Below are 16,510 nucleotides of genomic sequence, written 5' to 3' on the forward strand. Positions count from 1 at the left end.
GGTGGGACACCTGTGAGGTTTGCTCAGCTGTTCTGAGATGATAGAGACTTAACACCCTCTGGACAGCCTTTGACCAGTGGGGACAGAAGCCAGTGGATAAATAACCTCTCTTCTCTTCCACTTCAAGGCACCCTTTTACACAGCTCCACACAGGGTTCTTAGCAGGGCTTTTCTCTGCTTCCTGTTTTACTCTTTTCTGGCCTACATGCTCACTCTTTGAGAGTAGTTCTCAAATTCCTTGCCTGTAAACCTTACTTTAGACCCTGCCACAGCCACAGCAACACCAGATCCCAGCTGCATCTGTGACCTATGCCACTGCTCGAGACAATGCCAGATCCTTAACCTACCGAGCAAGGCCGGGAATTGAACCCACATTCTTGCAGGCAGTATGTTGGGCTCTTAACCCCCTGAGCCACAGCGGGAATTCCATGTCAGGTGTTTGTGAAGTGCGCTGCTTATTTTGACACATTCAGTCCTCACAAGTCAGTGAGATAGAGGCTGTCGTACCCATGAGGCATGGAAAGATAAATAACTTTTCCAAAGCCCCGCAGCCATTAAGTGGGGGAGAAAGGTAGGATTTGAACACAGGCAGTTGACTCCACTGTACAACGACACCGTATTGCTGATCAGACTCCTGGCATGGTCTCACACCTCTTTGATAGGTTTGCTTGGCAGTATTTGAAGATACCTTTCAGGTTTTTTGGTGACGTCTCTTCTTCAGGTTTAGCTAAGCTTAATATCTCAGCAAATATCTATTGAGAAAGTACTAGGTGCTGAGCCATGTGTCAGGTATTGGGGACACAGTGATGAAGGAAACAGACCCTTTGGCCTTAAGATGCTTATAGGCCAGCGAGCACAGGGACGAGTGGCCGGGAAACAGGGAAACAAGGCATGCTCTGCGATGACCACTGAAATAAGGGTCTGCACAGGCGCGATGGAAACACGAGGGAGGCACAATTACCCCGGACCAGTGGGGGTCGGAATGTGACTAAGTCTGGTGACAGACTACATACTGGGAGTGAGGGAGGAAGGGAGGGCACGCTGTCCTTGTGTGTGGTGCGACACCTGGGTGTTGGGGGCTGCCTTCATGGAGAGAGAGAATACCACCAGGGCAGATTGGGGAGAAAGGTAGTTTGGCTTTGAAATTAAATAAAGCTGTTTGGGGATCTTATATAAATCCACTCTCCTTGTCCTTATGAGCGAGTTTTTAATATGAAGTTTTGGAGGGACCCAGATGTAGGATCCTAGATGTATTTTGTTCATATATTTTATCATACATGTCAACTCTGTAATTAGAGTCAAGGATTTTTTTTTTAACATATCCTGGGGAGTTCCTGTTGTGGCTCAGTGGGTTACAAGCCTGACTAGTATCCATGAGGATATGGGTTCAATCCCTGGCCTCACTCAGTGGGTTAAGAATCCGGTGTTGCCATGAGCTCTGGTGTAGGTCACAGACACGGCTCGGATCTTGTGTTGCTGTGGCTGTGACGTGGGCCAGCAGCTGCAGCTCTAATTTGATCCTTAGCCTGGGAACTTCCACCTGCCACAGGTGTGGCCCTAAAAAGCAGAAGAAAAAAAAAAAAAACCCAAAACAAAAACAAAAAAACCATATCCTGCCCATGACAGGCATTTTATTCATGATCTTCCACACCTTCCACTCCTCCCCCTCAAAAAAAAAAAAAAAAGAAAGCAAAACACTCTAAGATAAAAATATAGTTTGACTCTACTTTCGACTTCACAAATTTTCTGATATGCAAACATAGTCTCTGTGCAGTAGAGCAACTGCGACCTTACTTTGGGTGACTGGTGATTTAAAGCTTTCCAGTTTCTTTCTTTCTTACTTATCTGGCATTACAAAAGTCAGAAAGCCAGATATTCTATTTCTCAGCCCCTCTTGCAAGTAGACCCAGTTCTAGGGTTGCTAGATTTAACAAATAAAAATAGGGAACACTCAGTTAAACAGCCAACGGTAATCTTAATTCTATCAGCTAACCTAGAATCTTAATTCCATCAACTAACCTAGGTACTCTTTAACTGAGCTTCATGTTTTTTAAAATGTCACTGCTGTGCCCTCACCCCCAATTTTCTTAACATTGTACTACTCCTCAATTTGTGGTTTTCTGTTTTTGTTTTTGTTTGTTTTTTAGCCACATCACCCTCATGATTCCGACTGAGCTGGCAGTCAATCAAAATTTTATTTCTTTTCCTAGTTCTTGGGTTTTTTTTTTTTTTTTTTTTTTTTTTTGGTTTTGGGGGTTTGTTTTGTTTCGTTTTGTTTTTGCTTAAGTATAGGAGTTGCTGCTGTCTAAAATGTATTTCATGATGTGACTTCATTGCTTTAACTTGTCAAGGTCTTTCTGAGTCTGGATATTATTTTTAAATAGCTTCCCCACCAGTTTTCTGCCACTGATACAGGCTGTAGTTTTAATAGTTATGAGAATAAACAAGGTTTCAAAAATGTACAGGCACATACTGTCCTAACTTTAAAAAGGAGAAGAAAGAGATATCTCAGGAAAGGTAGACCACTGAGATTGCCTACTAATTCCTGGCAAAATTCTAAAATAAATTATTAAATAGGTATTTTGATAGCATTGAGCAAAGAAAGTGCTGATTGCTTGAAAACAACATAAGTCTACTAAGAAAAAATACACTAGACTAATCTGAGTTTTCCTTTCATGGTGCTGTAGACATATGCTATGTGAATTTCAGCAGGGAATTTAGCAAATCCAGTCCTTTCAGATGAGATGGATTGAATTATAACAGAATAAGGCATCCCAACCAAGCGTATATTATATAGTTGAAAGAACATGAGCCAGGGTTTCTGTCAAAATGGTGCTATGAATTCCCTTCCCTGTTCAAACACAGCAGAGTTAAGATAAAATAGGAACTAGAAAATAAAAGGATGGTGCCTTTCTCAAAAACAGGACAACTTCTCTTTCCACCAAAGAAAAAGCACAGAAATATATGACACCACGTGGGGTCCAAAGGCCAGATTTCCGAAAACAGATAGAGCTGAACGTTTGAGTCCTACAGGGTGTAAGAGCCCCTAAACAGTCCATTCATACATGGGGGGGGGGCATATTCAATCATTATTTGGAAGGGCTGGATTTATAGGTTCTCTTAGGAGAAAGAGAGAGAGAGATGCTTGGACAGTAATAAGCCCTTAACAATAACCTGCTAGCAATAAGAATGGTCTCTCATTTCATCCCATTACAATTTTTTTAAAGTAACTTTCCTGGCCTCTATAGGCTTTTGTTTGGTGTTTCTACCCAAAAAAAAAAAAAAAAAAGAGTTAATTTATGTTACTCTATACTTCCAAGCACAGATCCAAATTCAGCTGCTCAGGGCCCCACACCTCTGTCACACCTAACTCTTCTGTGCATGGACTTGGGTGGGGAGCATTTTAAGGAAAGATTGTGAATGTCAATCACTTCTTGTGTTGAAACTGGAAGTGTAAACGGTGCTGCAGGCCAGCAGAGATCTATCTCAAACTTACCTATATCCTAAGACTATTGCCTTTAAAAAATTTTGGTGGAGTAGAGTCGACTTCACGATATTGTATTAGTTTCAAGTATAGAGCTAAGTGAAGCAGTTACACATGTACAGAGATCCATTCTTTTTTCCCATATAGGTTATTACAGAATACTGAGTAGATCTCCCCGTGCTACCGAGTGGTTCCCTGCTAGTTATTCATTCCCATATACATACCGTAGTGCGTATATGTCATCACCATCCTTCTAATGCGTCCCTCCTCCCGTATGCCTACTGCTTGGGACATTGTGGCTTTTCTGGGTAACTCTTAACCATCAGAGTACATGGTACTTTCCAAAGTGGTTGTTTTCTAATCACTAAAGTGGTATCTAAAACATGCAGTGTGTGTGAGAAAAAAAAAAATGAATTCATTTTAGAATAGTCGTTCTTCATTCACAATCACAGGCCCCAAGGAGTTGATACGGAAGGGCTGAGTATCCCGTTTACTCTCCCAAAGTCAACAGAAACCTGCAGAGATTCTGCGATAAACAAAATTGCGTGGCAGGCTGGGAATTCTGTCACAACATGACATGTCTGGAAAACACTTAACACACACACGTAGTGCACAGACAACCACAGTAAATTATTCAAATGCATATCCACCGGTGCTGTGATCATTTAATACAAAAGCTGGTTTCAGTGCTCACGTGTATGTTTCTCATTAGCATGCAATTTCTAGTTGGTTGCAATGGAAGCCAGCGGAACACCAGGGTGTGAGAAAGAGCACAGGGTCTGCTGTTTTGCAGTTGGAACTCACCAGGGAAATTGACATCCCGCAAAACACCCCCAGCTCCAGCTCGGCTAGGCCAGAGAAGATGACTTCCTGCCTCCCTTTGTGACCTTGGCAACAGAGAATTGCGGGGAGAAAGAGATTCAAGAGCACCAGAAAAAGAAGCAGCCACTCGCACATGTGTCATATAATACTCTCTTTCCTTTTCTTTTTCATCCCCTTTCAACTCCTTTTTCTCTCCCTTCTTCAGCAAATCATCTGAAATATAAGGCTTCCATGCCATCTGGAGGTAAAACACTTTGAGGTAAACACTTCTGGGAGAAACTCTCCTTCTTAAGGTCACCAACATTTTTCTTATGACACCTCCTTTTTCACCTGACCCCAGCCAGGCAAGCAATCTTTTCCTGAGGTTTTTTTGGTTTTTGTTTTGCTTTTTTAGGGCTGCATCCACAGCATATGGAAGTTCCCAGGCTAGGGGTTGAATCGGAGCTACAGCTGCCGGCCCACAGCACAGCCACAGCCATGTGGGATCTGAGCCGGGTCTGCAACCTACACTACAGCTCACAGCAACGCTGGATCCCCGACCACTGAGCAAGGCCGAGGATGGAACCCTCATTCTCATGGATACTGGTCAGATTCATTTCCGCTGCACCACAGTGGGAACTCCCTTTTCCTGTAGTTTTGGATTTGACATGGAGGAAAAGTCTGCCAATCCTCCCCAGTAGAAACTGTAAGACTTAAAAACAAAACAACACACACACAAAAAAAAAACCCTTGGAACTGTCTTTCCCACCCGACCCCATGTTTTCAGTGGTGTGAACAAAACTAATTTGCAGTGACCCAGAATGCAGTCCTTGTGAGGAAAGAAGATCAGGCAAGAGTTAGAGAGAACAAATGTTCTGACATTCTATGTCTCTCGTTCTCTTTGTTTCCTTGCCAACAGCATCCTTGTCCTTCCCATAATCTGGTTGTTAAACAATTTCTTTGCTTTAATGAAAAAAGAAAAAAGAAAAACACCAGTTCAAGTTTTAGACAAAAGGGTCAACTAATACAGCATTAAAATTCTTCCAGTAGGTAAATATCTTTTAGCTATAATTAGACTACTTTAAGATGCAACATTCAGCCCCATGAAGATGGGCTGGGATGCCCATACTATAGCGAGATGGCGGCATGTCCTTCTCAGCGGTGAAAAGGTCACATCCTACAAATGCTTCAAGTAGAACATCATCCCTGGAGGAGATAATATCAACCCACATGCTTCAACCCATGTACTTTCCAGTTCTATGAAACAGTCATCATGCATCTTCCAACCTAAGGAAAAAAAAAAAAATCCGTCTTGACCTTACCTTACTCACTCAAAGCTAAAGAGGTAGGCAGCTGAATTAGCTAGAATTTCAAACCACAGATGTTGGCCTGAGAGAACAAAAAGGCTTACCCCCTCTGAAGCAGTGGTTCAGCATCAGGGAGTGTGGGGAGGGGGTGCCCACAGGAAAACGGCACCTGAGCCTCTGGACAGAGATGGGATGGTGCTGCGCCGAGGACATATCTGTTTATGCTTCTTCAGCCCTTCCCAAAGCTGAAGCTAGTCCCTTCTCAAAACAAAGACCTACTTCTGTCTACAGCTCGTCCTTTACTGCTATGTAATACTATGAAAATAAATGCAATGAGTCCATTTATTTCTGAAGACAGAAATCATAGCTAGATACGGTCTTCAACATGAATGGAAAAGGCCACTTCAAGAGCACCAGGGTGTTTGCTAAGGTCAGCCAAACCCTGCTTTTTCAATTAGGCGGCACCATCAACTGTAAGATATGTTTGAAATGAATTATGACTAGCTATAAAGTGAAATTCACACACAGTGTTTATTTTATAAAATATAGCAGACTCATGGAAATCCCTTACATCACTTTTAGTCTCCTGTGCTTTCTTGAGGGAGAGAAAAATGTAAAGGTATTACATTTAATTAAAGCACAAGAACTTGGATAGAACCTTAGGTAAGTCTAACACGTAACCCTAGGAAAAGCCTCAAAGGGGACTAACATCAGTCATGCCTGTGAGAGAAAAAAAGCCGAGACACACTGAGCAAAGGGTGTACTTCAAGAGGTACGGGCTGTGGAATGATTATGTACAAAAACGAACACCATATTTATAATGGTGAAAATGTGATGGCAATCTAAATATCCAGCGGAGGATTGCTTAAATACAAAACATGAAGGAGATGCACACTTGGCCTGTGATTAAAATACATGTCCTCAAACACTTATGGCAAACCTTGAGTAACAAAGGTGTATTTTTTATAATCTCAATTTTTAAATAAAAGAAAACTAAATTAGAAACGTTGAAATGTTAACACATCAGAACACTAGGATTACACAAAATTTTATTTTGATCTTTTAACTTTTCTGTATACTCCACGTTAACTCTGATGAGCGCATATTTCTACAACTGGGATTGGTGGGAATTCATTCAGAAAATAAGAATGTTGTGGTCAAAATGAACAAGGGGAATGTTGCTGTTCCCCCCAACACTTTCTCCGCATCAGGTCAAATGCATTTGAGCAGCTAAAATGTTGAAGGAGGTAAATGAGAAAGTGGAATGGTTTGGTCATCTCAACTGAAAATTATTTAAGGTTGTAACTTTTCATGTTTTGTTCTTTTTCTCATTGATAGCAGAATCACGTAAAAAGAGACATTCTGCTGCTTTGGCCCAAATCAAAATGGTTTCATACTCTGACATGTACCCTCTTGATACCATTTCTTTCTCCTGCTTCCACTCTGTATTTCTACTTTCTCCAAAAATTGAAACAGCCACTTGACGCCTTTTTTAATAAGTATTCTTGCTTAAAATGAAGATCGTTTAGAATGACAAAGCCTGCCCTACACAGTGCTGAGACTTAAGTGAGACCAAGTAACTCCGGGTGTTCCTTTCTCCAACATCCTCACCCTTCCCCGTGCTCTCTAGCTCTGCTCTCACTACTTACGGGTGACAGACTCATTCACATTAAGGGATAGAACTCTGGGAAGGTATTAGATTCCACCTTCCATGCCTGGTCTCCTCATTCATTATCCTCCTAGGATTCAAGTTTCTAAACATACTCTTTTTTGCATTTCTGCTACCACTTGATCTACAGAGGGTTAGAAAGAATTTTGAACCTGCAATCACACACACACAGTGAATTTGACTCCTGGCTTCACTAATTACAGGTTCGATGACAATGACCCCGGGGAGGTTTCTTAATCTCTTGCTGTGTTATGTTTCACTTTCAAAAACAGTGATTTACCTAACTCATGGGGCTGCTGTGAAAATCAAATAATTTATTAAATATTTCAGTGCCGCAGTTGGGAGATGGTCAGTATATGTTTAATAGATATTTCTGGGATCAAAGTCAGATATTTCTGGGTTCAGTCCCTATTCTATTGCTTGCTAACACTATGAACTTGGACCAGTTTCTTATGCTTTCTAATCACTGGAGACAGTGATGTCTATCTTGCCAAGTCCATTGGGAAGGTTAAGTAATTTAAGAGAAAATGCATGATAAATACTCATTATATAGAATGCATTTAGTAAGAAATAATTTTACTATATTATTTTAAAATTATTATTCTTAATTAGTGAGAAACTAGAGGGGAAAGCTGTATCAGAAGACTGTCTAAATAGAAAAAAAAAAAAAAAGGATAGGAAACCACACAGACATACACACACACAAATTTTCTAATTTTCTTTGCTCCTAAAATCCATCCAAAAAAGAATTCCTTGCTAACATGAGTGAACATGAAAGTATTTTCTTTCCCTTGTCCCCAGAAATGGTAGCAGAAATGGAACTGGAGAACAGGCCCAGTTCAAACAAAGATATCTACAGGAATAACATTGGGAGAGACACAAGATTTGTTTTGGCAAATAGAAGGGATTTCTGATTGTTTTGGTTTTCTTCTCTTGGAGCCTGTCGGCATCTGGCTTTGAGAACTATGGGTATGGTCACCATATGTCCTACATTATTTTTAAGGCAGTCCCCATTTAAAATATTGAGTCACGTCGCCCCCTTAAGAACTCTTGTATTTGTGAGACCACGGATCCTTATTTGTAATTCAGAAAATACAGTCGTGTAACTAAGGAAGTCTGTATTTGACAGGGTAAAAGTAGAAATCCCAGGAAAATAGGGCAGGTCATGAACTAAAGAAAAAGAACCTGGGCTATATATTTTTTTTCCTTTATATTATCAAGTCCCTCATACTTTATGCCAAGCGCTGGTTTAGCACTTTCTTCTAAAGAAAAGAAGGAAGATAATAGGTTTCCAGGGTGATTGTGACCAATCCAGTATCTCTGAACAGAGTCAGGCAATCTAGAGGAAATTTTGGTCCCTCCAGTCTGATAGTTTTCTATTGAGAGAGTAAAGCAGGAAAAAAATATAATAACAATACTTAACAACTAGCCTTCATTCATTCACCGAATGCTTATACGTGTCAGAACTCTGCCAAGTGTTTACATGCATTAACTCATCTGATGCTTGCAACAACCCTATAAGCAAACACTGGGATTCCTTCCTTTGGCTTGTATGGAAACGGGCTTAGAGAGATGAAGTAACTTGCTGACAGTCACACTGCAAATGGGTAAACTCATCATACATTTAGGTAAAGTGATTATTTTTGAACAGGAAGGTTGAGGGTCAGGCCTGAAGTTTCTGGGGTGACCATGCAGCTGTGGGAGAAGCAGGCAGGCAGCTGCTCACAGAAGAGTCATTCTCTCTGGGAGTTGTTTTTCATACTGGAAAAATCTTGGAACCAGGAATCCGTTCTGTGAAAGTAAATGTATCTGGATGGGATTATTAGAGATGTGCAAACCCAGGGGTGTTTGAGGTTTGGCTACACATTATGTTCTATTTTTCAAAGGTTCTGGGAGAGGCAAAACTCAAAACATGTTTCTGCACAGTAATTACCCACTTTGGTTTCAAATCCATGTGTATTTCTAGAGGAACTAACTACTTGGGGCCTGTTTCTTATTTTAGTGGGTGCCCCTCATATAAATATCCACACACAGACCATGTTTATACTCCTACAGGACACTGGAAGTCAGAGGACCCAAACTCAGCCTAGTGAGACCAGGACAACAACAAAGAAACATGCTGAAGAATCTCTGTCTACTTTCTCCCTCCCTCTCTCTCTATATATATGGTGGGAAAAAGCAAAGACAACAAATAATAACTGGGTACCTACTACACAAGCTAAGGTTATGCTGGGGACCATCCTTGTCCTCAGGGAACCCTAATCAGGAAGGTAACAAAGGCAAGTGAACATTTGTGCCGTATATCTGATCACTTATGATGGAACATGATGGAGGATAAGGTGAAAAAGAAAGAATGTATAACTGGGGTACTCGGCTAGACAGCAGAAATTGATAGAACATTGTAAATCAACTATAATAAAACATTTTAAATAAGACAAAAAAGACAAGTGAACAGATAATTATACCATAGTGTGTTTTTTTAGGAAAAAAAATGATCAAAGTGTATTTGATTTACAGCATTATATTAGTTTTAAAAGTTTCAGAGTATAACACAGGAGTCAGTATTTTTATACTCCATTAGAAATTATTACAAAATAATGGTTACAATTCCCTGTGCTGGACAATATATCCTTGTTACTTGTCTCTTTTATACACAGTAGTTTGTATCTCTTAATTCCATACACCTATTTTGCCCCTTCCAGCTTCCCTTTCCCCAGTGGGGACCACTAGTTTGATTCCTGTATATGTGAGTCTGTTTCTGTTTTGCTATGTATTCATTTGTTTGAATTTTTAGATTGTACATATAAGTGATTATCATACAGTATTTGTCTCTGTCTGACTTATTTCATGAAGTATAATATTTTTGATGTCCACCCACATTGCTACAGATGGCAGAATTTCATTCTTTTTAAAGGCAGAGTAATATTTCAGTGTGAGTGTGTGTGTATGTGTTATATGCACACCACAACTTTTTTATCCACTCATCTGTTGATGGATACTTGGGTTGCTTCTACCTCTTAACTATTGTAATTAGTGCTGCTATAAACATTAGGATTCATGTATCATTTCAAATTAGTACTTTCCTTTTTTTTTTTTTTCTGGATATATAACCAGGAGTGGAATTGCTGAATCACACGGTAGTTCCATTTTTAGTTTTTTGAGGAACCCCCATGTTGTTTTCCACTGTAGCTGCATCCGTTTACATTCTCAATAGTGCAGGAGGGTTCCCTTTTCTCCACATCCTCGCCAACATTTGTTACTTGTAGACATTTTGATGATGACCATTCTGACAGGTGTGAGATGATAGCTCATTGTAGTTTTGATTTGAATTTTCCTGACGATTATTGAGTATCTTTTCATGTGCTTGTTAGCCATCTGTATGTCTTCTTTGGAAAAATGTCTATTCGAGTCTTCTGTCAATTTTTGATTTTTGTTGTTGTTGTTTCTTTCTTAGGGCAGCACCCACAGCATATGGAGGTTCCCAGGCTAAGGGTCGAATAGAGCCACAGCTGCCAGCCTATACCACAGCCACGGCAACATGGGATCCGAGCCGCATCTATGACCTACACTGCAGCTCACAGCAACACCAGATCCCCAACCCACTGAGCAAGGCCAGGGATTGGAACCTGCATCCTCATGGATACCAGTCAGATTATTTTCCACTGCTCCACAAAGGGAACTCCCTTGATTTTGTTTTTTTGATATTGAGTTTTGTGAACTAGTTATACATTTTCAATATTAATCTCCTGTCTGTCATATCATTTGCTAATATTTTCTCCCATTCTATATATTGTCTTTTCATTTTGTCAATGATTTCCTCTGCTGTGCAAAAGGTCTTACATTTAACTAGGTCCCACTTTCTTATTTTTGTTTTTTTTATTTTGACTTAGGAGGCAAATCCAGGAAAAATTTCTATGATTTATATCAAAGAATATTCTGTCTGTTTTCTTCTAAAAGTTTTCAGATTTAAGGTCTTTCATTTAGAACTTTAATCCATTTTGAGTCTATTTTTTTTCATGGGTTAATTTTGTTTAATTTTCTTCATCATATATTAAATTATTCAGATTCTAGGCTCCCATTTTGTCCATTGGTATTTACAGGGAATTGGTTCCAGGAGCTCCCTCATATATCAAAATCCACTGATGCTCAAGTCCCACGTCAGAGTTTCCACACCACTGGATTTAACCAACTGTAGTTTGTGTTGCACTATACATACTTATTGAAAAAATTTTGTGGATCCTTACAATTCAAACTCATGTTGTTTAAGGGTCAGCTGTATATCTCTATGTCTCTATATTATGTGTGTATTATTTATCTGAAATATCATGCAGGTAACATGAAGGATATCCTCCTGTACATTACCTGAAAGATATTTTACAGTTTTATTTTTCTATATTTCTATAGAAATATTCCACTTATTAATTTGTTTTAATTTAAATTTAAAAATTTTTATAGTGTACATATCCTTTTCTTTCCCTAGCATTCTAGATTTTAAAAAAATCATCTTCAAATAAGGAAATTTCCAACATTTTCACATAGGTTGTATGTACCTCCTTTGTTGCTCTCATTGTTCATGCATTGACCATTCTGTCCCGAATAATTTTAAAGAGTAATAGTATCACTGGTCATAAGTCACGTCTATTAAATTACCATTTAAGATTATATTGGCAAGTTGTTTCTGATAGATTATCTTCAACATATTAAGGATATATGTTTCTCTACTGGCTTTATAACATTCCAGTTATTTAAATGATACTTGTCTGCTATTAAAATTTCAATTTTTACAGAGAGTAAAATATTTGTAATCTTTCCCCAAAGTGGTATACACATTGCTAACAAAATAGGGATTACAGAGATAAGTTTACAGATGAGGTGAGAAATTGACCAAGTGTAGATCAACTGAAAGACAACTGGAGTTAGGTCCTGGTAAGACCTAAAATTTTGGTCTTATTAATTTGGCTTTTATTTTATGTTGAAAATTTGTTTCAATATAATACTATGCTGAGATGAATGATTTGGGGTATATTTGAAGTTAAAGTAAGATTTCTGAGCAGTACAAATGAAAAAATAAAATTATTAATCCTCAGTAATCTCTCAAAAATTATATTTGTAGTCACATTAAAATCTGATATAATTTTACTAGTTGTCAAGTTAGATCAATTGGTTAAATGGATTTCTATTCAGTGCTTATATTAATAAGATTTTTTTAATGATGTTTCTACTTCATTCTATTCTGAAGAAATGAGGGTTGTTACGAACTAAATTGAGAAGAAATATTCTACTCCCATTATTTTACATGTGTGTGTCCAGTTTTCCCAGCACCACTTACTTGAAGAAACTGTCTTTTATCCACTGTGCATTCTTCCCTCCTTTGTTGTAGACTAATTTACCATTGGAGCCTGGGTTTATTTCTGGCCTCTCTATTCTGTTCCAGTAAACTATGTCAGTTTTTGTGCCAGGACTATGCTGTTTTGATTACTGTAGCTTTGTAGTATAATCTTAAGTCAGGGTTGGGAATACCTCCAGTTTTATTCTTTTTTTCCTTAAGATTGATTTGGCAATTTGGTTCTTTTGTGGTTCCATATAAATTTTAAGTTAATTTTTTCTAGTTCTATGAAAAATTTCATAGATACTTTTGATAGGGATTGCATTAAGTCTATAAATTGCTTTGGGTGGTATGGCCATTTTAACAGTATTAATTCTTCCAGTCCAAGATATTAGATAGTTTTCCATTTCTTTGTATCATTTTCAATTTCCTCTATCAATATTTCATAGTTTTCAAAGTATAGGTCTTTCACAGATAATTATACTACCAAGTTTTAAAAGGAAAGGGTTTCATAGAGGCAAAACATAGGGGCACTTATAGCCAGACTTGACTGATGTTCCAGTTATTTTCTGCTGTGTAACAAACAATCCCAAAACTGTCACTTAGAACAAGAGCCATCTATTTAGATTTCCTTCATTTTTAGGTCAGGAATTTGGGCAAGGGTCAACTAGGTGGCATATGGTATTGGTGGAGGTGACCAGGCAGTATTCAGCTGGGAAATGGATTAGTCTGAAAGATCAAAAATGACCTGATTGACTTCTGTTATCTTGCTGGGGATAACAGGACTCTATTGGTCAAAGCAGTCACAGTCTTCTCAGGTTCAAAGGGAGACATTTTAGATACCTTCTTTTAGTAGGAGTGCAAAAGAATCTGCAGCTATATTTTAAAACTGCCACAGTCATCTCTATTACCAAAAGTTGTTTAAATTTCTCATATATATGAAATTTATTGACTTCCTCCCCCTTTAATCTCAAATACAACAAGAGGTGTGTGGGTGTCTTTCCTTCTTAGTCTCTCCACCCATTGGTTTCAGGCCTGAGGCCCAGCATTAGACCCAGAAATAGATACATCTCCTCAGGTCCAGTTCTCTAGGTATGGTTCCTCTCAATCTAAAGGGGCATTTTCCCATCCTCGCCCCCATGGTGGTGAGAGGGAATAGGAAAACTACCACATACAGTCCTGTTCAAAGGAGGACAATAGAAGGCACACAGCAGGCAGTGGTTCATAGCAAGTCTGAAATTCAATCAAGAAGGCATTGTCTATTCTTCGGTTAGGCCTTAATCTCGCTCCTAGGAATTCTCCATGACTCTCAGGTCCATTCTCTGCTCTCTTGGTTCCACCCCTGAGTCATTCCAACCTATGTTCAGCTGAGTAATTTTCTTAGTGAGCTTCTTGCTCATAGAAAAGACATCTTTTCTTTTTGTACTGTTCCTGTCCCTTTCAGTTCATACTGATACAGTTTCTTTTAAAACTTCCTGGTTTTCTTATAGAACAATTAATAAAATTCACTTCACTAAACAAAATGTCTCTGAAAGATTAGTCTTCTCAGGAGACCCCATTGTGGCTTAGTGGGTCAAGAATCCGACTAGTATTCATGACACTGTGGGTTTGATCCCTGGCCTCAGTCAGTGGGTTAAGGATCTGGCATTGCTGCAAGCTGTGGCATAGGTCACAGATGTGGCTTGGATCTGACATTGCTGCGGCTGTGGCATAGGCTGGCAGTTGCAGCTGTGATTATACCTTAAGCCTGGAAAATTCCATATGCCAAAGGTGTGGCCCTAAAAAGAAAAAAAGGGGGGGGAAGGGTAGTCATCTTAATTTGGGGCTACCTGTGAGGCTATTGTGGGGAAATGCCCCCAAGAGTCTTAGAAACACAATACTGTACCTAAGACAGCCTCTGAGACACATCCTTAAGATACACAGAGTTTTTTATTCAACTAAAAGGATATGTGAGTCATGACACTAGGTCGTGTTGTGGTATTCATCTAAAGGATGAGCTAGGATGTAGAATCCCAGACACCGTCGTTCACTTGCTGATGCCTTGGTGGAAATTTCTGAAGGTTAGGCTTAGCAGGGACTATTGTCTCAAACACCTATACATGGCCTTGCATTATAGAGGCTTCAGAGTAGCCATATTTCTTACATGGAATATCAGGGTTCCAAGAGAATGTATTCCAGAAAATAATGTAGAAATGCATGGCCTTTTATGACCTAAACTCACAAGTCACATAGTGTCACTCCCACTGTTTTCTACTGGTAGAAGCAGTCAAAAAACACTCAGATGTAAATGGAAGGGACTTAGATATGTTTAAAGACTTGTTTAAAACCACCATAGGGGTCCACAAAGAAAAACTTCCACAGAAAAAGGTATCTGACCTGAGATTTAAAAAGAACTGGAATTAGGTGAAGGAATGGGGATGAAGGGGGGAAGACGTTCAAGGCAGAGATGAAGCCAGAGGTAACGCGTAGCTCTATCCTGAGCCCTTCAAGAGCCCTGAGGTCCACAGTGACAAAGTTAAGGGGTTTCCCTTATGTTCTGAGGGCATCAAGAACCTATTAAAGGGTCAGAGTCACACAAGTAGTATTTGTTTATGGGTGGTTCACAAGTACCTAACAGAGAAGCTGCATTGTACATACATAGTAAATATTTTTGAGTGAACTGATTAACATATGAATTTCAGGAAGATCACTTTGGTGCAGTACAGTGAATGTTTTAGAAAAGAGCAGGACTGCAAGTAGGGAGATTAGTTTAGAAGTCTCTAGAGGCATTCCAGGTAAGAGTTGTTGGAGTACCCTAACTCAGCTGTGGATCTCAGGTTGGAAAGAATAGGATGAAAACAAGCCCAAACACCTACTGTTGTATTTGTCAATATTATATTATAGTTATTTTCTTATAGGTCCACTCTTATGAGGAGTGGCTACATTCTTGAATTTTGGATAAGAAAGATGGAGTGGAGATTAGAAAGTAGAAGACTTGAGGAAATGTTGATTAGATTGAAAAACACTGGAGCTTATTTGTAAGTTTAGAAGAAAGAGTTAGATGGAAGTGACAGAAAGAAGATCCAGGAAAGAGGGACTGAATTATGGACAAGGTACACAAGTGCCTTGAAGCTGTTTAATAGCGTGTGTGTGTGTGTGTGTGTGTGTGTGTGTGTGTGTGTGTGTGTGGCACTTAGCTCTACCCTAGAGAACCCTTCCTAAGCTGCAAAGAGCACACGAGCTGACAGGAGATCTAGAACCTGAAGCTCAGACGCCAATCTATTCCAGCAGCCACTATTCCCTAAATATTTTCCTCAAGGAGAGAAATCACTGGGTTTAAAAAAAGAGTAACATTCAAGAGAAAGTATAGCATGGTTCTTTAAAAGGCAGTTTTTCTTTCACTTTAATAAGCTCTTGCAATATTAAAATTTCTGATCTTAATCAAACTAAAAGCATTAATCACCACATACCTCCTTCTGTCCTTGGCTCTCTCCTGGTCTTACTCCAGACCTAGTCACAAGGCTGTATGTCTGGATGGTGAACATGAGTAACTCAAATACATCAACATATTTATCCAATTAAGAAACAAGTATCTGGAGTTCCCACTGTGGCACATGGGTTAATGATCTTGCTTGCCTATGTAGTAGCAGTGGTTTGATCCTGGCCCAGCAGAGTGGGTTAAATATCCTTCACTGCTGCAGCTGTGGCATATGTCAGAGTTGTGGTACAGATTCAATCCCTGACCAGGGAACCTCCATATTCTACAGGTGCAGCCAAAAAAGAAAAAAAGGAATAAAAAAAGAAACCAGTAGCTTTATTGCTGCCTGCAATTGTAAGATAAGGTGCCTAACTTGGGATTGGATGCCAGGGTGGATTTTGGGGGAAAATCCCTAAGCAAGCCCTGCTCAGGAGCTGTGTGGCCTCAGACAAGTCACTTAATTTCT

This window comes from Sus scrofa, chromosome 9 (assembly GCF_000003025.6).
Source record: "Sus scrofa isolate TJ Tabasco breed Duroc chromosome 9, Sscrofa11.1, whole genome shotgun sequence".
Taxonomy (NCBI): Eukaryota; Metazoa; Chordata; class Mammalia; order Artiodactyla; family Suidae; genus Sus; species Sus scrofa.